Source organism: Brachyhypopomus gauderio, chromosome 1, assembly GCF_052324685.1.
Source record: "Brachyhypopomus gauderio isolate BG-103 chromosome 1, BGAUD_0.2, whole genome shotgun sequence".
Classification (NCBI taxonomy): Eukaryota; Metazoa; Chordata; class Actinopteri; order Gymnotiformes; family Hypopomidae; genus Brachyhypopomus; species Brachyhypopomus gauderio.
Window position 1 is genome coordinate 51,506,081 of NC_135211.1, and position 3,730 is coordinate 51,509,810.

A 3,730-nucleotide genomic window follows, 5' to 3' on the forward strand; every position below is an offset into this window, starting at 1 on the left:
GAACAAACGACCCTCAGGTGAGACGGATCGTGGGCTCTGCCCACTTGAGGGACGAACACCACACCCACAGGACAAGCTGCTGCTGTAAACGGGGGCGACCAGTAGGGGGCCGCCGTACCGTGACAGTTTAATTTAACATCCAATGGTCCAATAAATATGCTACTCTTTCCTATTAATTTACGGTGCTTGGGATGTATTAATGTCTTAAGTTTATTTTAGAACTACCAATATTACAATACATCTCTGTAAACATAAATATTTTTGTGGTTATTTTGGTCTTTAAATTCTAGCTTACATGAACATTTTACAGTTACCTTTTATTTCAGCAGATAAAAGAATGGTGTACTTACATAAATTAACAAACAACATTTAAAACAATGTAAAAACTAGTAGTGGGACTTTAACGTGTTAATTTCGATTAATTAATTACAGGAAAATTAACGCACTAAAAATATTAACGCATTTTAACGCATGAGACACTTTTGCACCGTGGAATGTTTCTCCGTGCACGAGTTCCAGACATACAGATTATATGGATGCACAATAAGATGAGCATGATGCAGATGACTGAAGAGGCTACGCTGGTGGATGGGAAATTTAAATATAAGAAACTTCCAGATGGAAGTACAAACAAAAATAGTGTTATTTGCACTTTATGTAGGAAGGAGTTTGCTTATCACAGGAGCACTTCCACCCTTCGTTACCGCCTCAACACAAAACATGTTGGGGCTAATGCGCAGGTAAGTAATGATCACTTAGCTGCTAAATGTATTCCTAGTACGATATGGTGAACAAACCGTCCGTATTTCCCGGGACATGATGTCCGTATTTCACATCCTGTCCAGGGCGTTGCAGGTTTTTTTTAAGTGAGGAAATGTCCTGGGGTGAGTTTCCCAAAACGTTCTTAGCGCCAAGTACTTCGTAACCTCGTTCTTACGTACGAGGTTAAGAAGTACTTAGCGCTAAGAACGTTTTGGGAAACTCACGCCTGGTTTTTAACACTAGGAACCCGACGGCCGCGAAAATTTTCGCAAGGCTTAGTAAGGTCCATGTAGCCCACTCCCCTGCTGTGAAGAGATTAACGCCCATTGTCTTGGTAATGCGGTGGAAGCGTCTCACCCCCAGCTCATACGCCTGCCAAAGCACAAGCGGCTCACCTCCAAGCTCATACAAGGCACCAAACGTGATACTTCACGAAAAACTTGGTTACAAACAAGCAGACTGTATATGTTACCGATCCTACAACAAACAGCGGAAATTTTGTAGACTCGTGTTTCAAAAGATACAATTCAAGCGCACGTAGAGAGTTTCTCAAATGAGTCCCGTCAAACAATAAAAATAAATAAAATTGTCTGAACCTCTTTGTATATTGTTTGAAGCTCTTTGTATATTTACTACACTATATAATATTTGTTACACTTTCTGTTTCCGCGTTTGAATTCGCGTTTGAAAAGCTAAGAAATTATATGGCGCAATTATATATATGGCTGATAAATGTTGTGATCTAAACAGCAGACTGGAAAAGGAGAGGAAAAGACAGGAAGAACAAATTCATGTGCTGTAAAACAACTTTATTTTGATCAAACATGGATGTCTATTCCGGGTTTCTTGAAGTGGAATGTCAAGAAAGTTGAGGGTGTCTTGAAGTTGAGGGTGTACTCGCCAGATGCACTTGCCGCATGCAACACACGCGTTGATGCTGTGGAGAACAATTCAAGGTACACCTTACATTTTGAATAAAATCTTTCAGAAGACAAAAATACGTAACATATGTGGTGTTACGTATGTAGGCCTACTTATCAACGTACCTTCATGTAGTTGTAGCCAACAGTTGCTACACAGCCAGGGTGTACTCGCTGCATGCAACGGGCCACCGGCGTGTTCCTGCGTGCACTGTGTATGCACGCACCTTCATGATGTCTGTCAACGGCGCACTGCAAAGAACAAAGTACATGTTATATTTTGAACGAATTTATTCATGTGTACCAGCCAGGGACCCTCTTTCTTACATTTGCGGCAGGTTCATCGTTCATCGCTGCCAAGGTCAACGGGCCACCGGCGTGTTCCTGCGCGCACTGTGTATGCACGCACAGAAGTACATGTTATATTTAGAACGAATTCATTCATGTATAAATTGATTCTGTGAAAATGTCACAGGCATGGGTCATAACAGAACGGGAATCCAATTCCAGCAACCATGAGAAAAATAACCAGCAACCACGACGAGAAATAAACAGAGGACTAACACGGAAACAGACATGAAATGGCAGGAGATGCGGGGCAGACCGTGACACCGGGTTTCATGATGTGCGACTGTGGAACAGAAAGAGAAGAGATTTTTGGTTATGTTCAAATAATAGTGTGTGTGTATATATATGTGTGTGTGATTGGTTGTCTGTATATATATATAATATATTTATATATATATATATATATATAAATATACTTATCGACGTACCTTCATGTAGTTTTAGGTACACAGTTGCCACACAGCCAGGGACACTCTGCCCTACACTTGCGACAGGTGTACTTGCCGCATGCAGCGCACGGGGTTATGCTGTGGTTCCGGTTGCAGTTTGTCTGCACCTGACACGTAGTCTTCTTTCCAGGAGCAGGCGAAGGACGTGGCGTTCTCTTCAACTCCTTTTCCTGTAGGAAACGAAGACGGAGTTCCTCAGCAAGAGTACACATAAAAACTCTCCTACTCTCTGTGGACCCCGTACATGCCGTGTACAAAACATGCGCGTTCATCGCTGCCAGGTCAAGTATGTTATAAAACACTGCAACGGGCCACCGGCGTGTTCCTGCGCGCACTGTGTATGCACGCGCCTTCTGGTCCATGATGTCAACGGCGCACTGCAAAGAACAAATACAAAGAAGTACATGTTATATTTTGAATAAATTCATTCATGTATGATAAATTGATTTATCAATGCCAACACATGCATACCTTCGTCCGGTTGTAGTCCGTCACAGTGTTTGGCTTCTTTTTGCGGTCGTCTGCAATCTCCACGTGCGTGTGCATAGTGCTCAGAACGCAAACTGTTTTGTTGGGCTTGGAGGCATACACCGTCAGAAGCGCATCATCGGATCTGTACACCTCCGTTGACAACTTCTCACGTCCCTTGGCATTTTTGGCTTCCAAAGGAACTTCTCGGCGAATCTTGTTCATTGTCCCAAGCAGAGTCGTGTTGCATTCCAGCAGCTTCTTAGCCAGGGAAAGAGATGTGAAAAAATTGTCTGTGGCTACAGTTCTGCCCTTGCCCAGGTATGGCTTCATAAGCTTCATCACCACATTCTCGGACACTCTTTCCCCCTTGGGACGATCGGGGTCCTTTCCAAGGTATGGAATGGCGTTGCACATGTACTTTGTGTTCAACTCAGAAGCAACCCAAAACTTTATTCCAAACTTGTCCGGCTTTGAGGCAATGTACTGGGTGAATGGACAGCGAACCTTGGTCGGAAACAGCTGCTCGTCGACTGTCAGTTCCTTGCCTGGGGTATAGCACAAAATGCAGTTGTTCACAAATCGCTGCCAGATGTCCGAAATCGCAGCAAATCTGTCGCTCTTTGCACGCTCCGCACGGGTGTCCTTATTATCAAAGCGCAAGTACCGCATGATTTCTTGGTAGCGGTCCCGTGCCATTGTCTCCTGGATCGAAGGCACAGCGAACATTGCCGACCAACAGTCCGACATCGCTCCAACTGGACAGAGGACTGCTCGTAGAAA

At 43.9% G+C, this 3,730-nt stretch overlaps 1 long non-coding RNA gene across 1 annotated transcript; it reads right to left on the reverse strand.

The window, feature by feature from the left end:
- Positions 1-1,599: 1,599 nt before the first annotated feature.
- Positions 1,600-3,048, reverse strand: LOC143525009 (uncharacterized). The gene is made up of 5 exons (XR_013133545.1): positions 2,951-3,048; positions 2,459-2,856; positions 2,010-2,313; positions 1,809-1,934; positions 1,600-1,699 (listed from the first exon to the last, which is right to left on the reverse strand). It is a non-coding gene; the product is annotated as an uncharacterized LOC143525009 (long non-coding RNA).
- Positions 3,049-3,730: the final 682 nt, after the last annotated feature.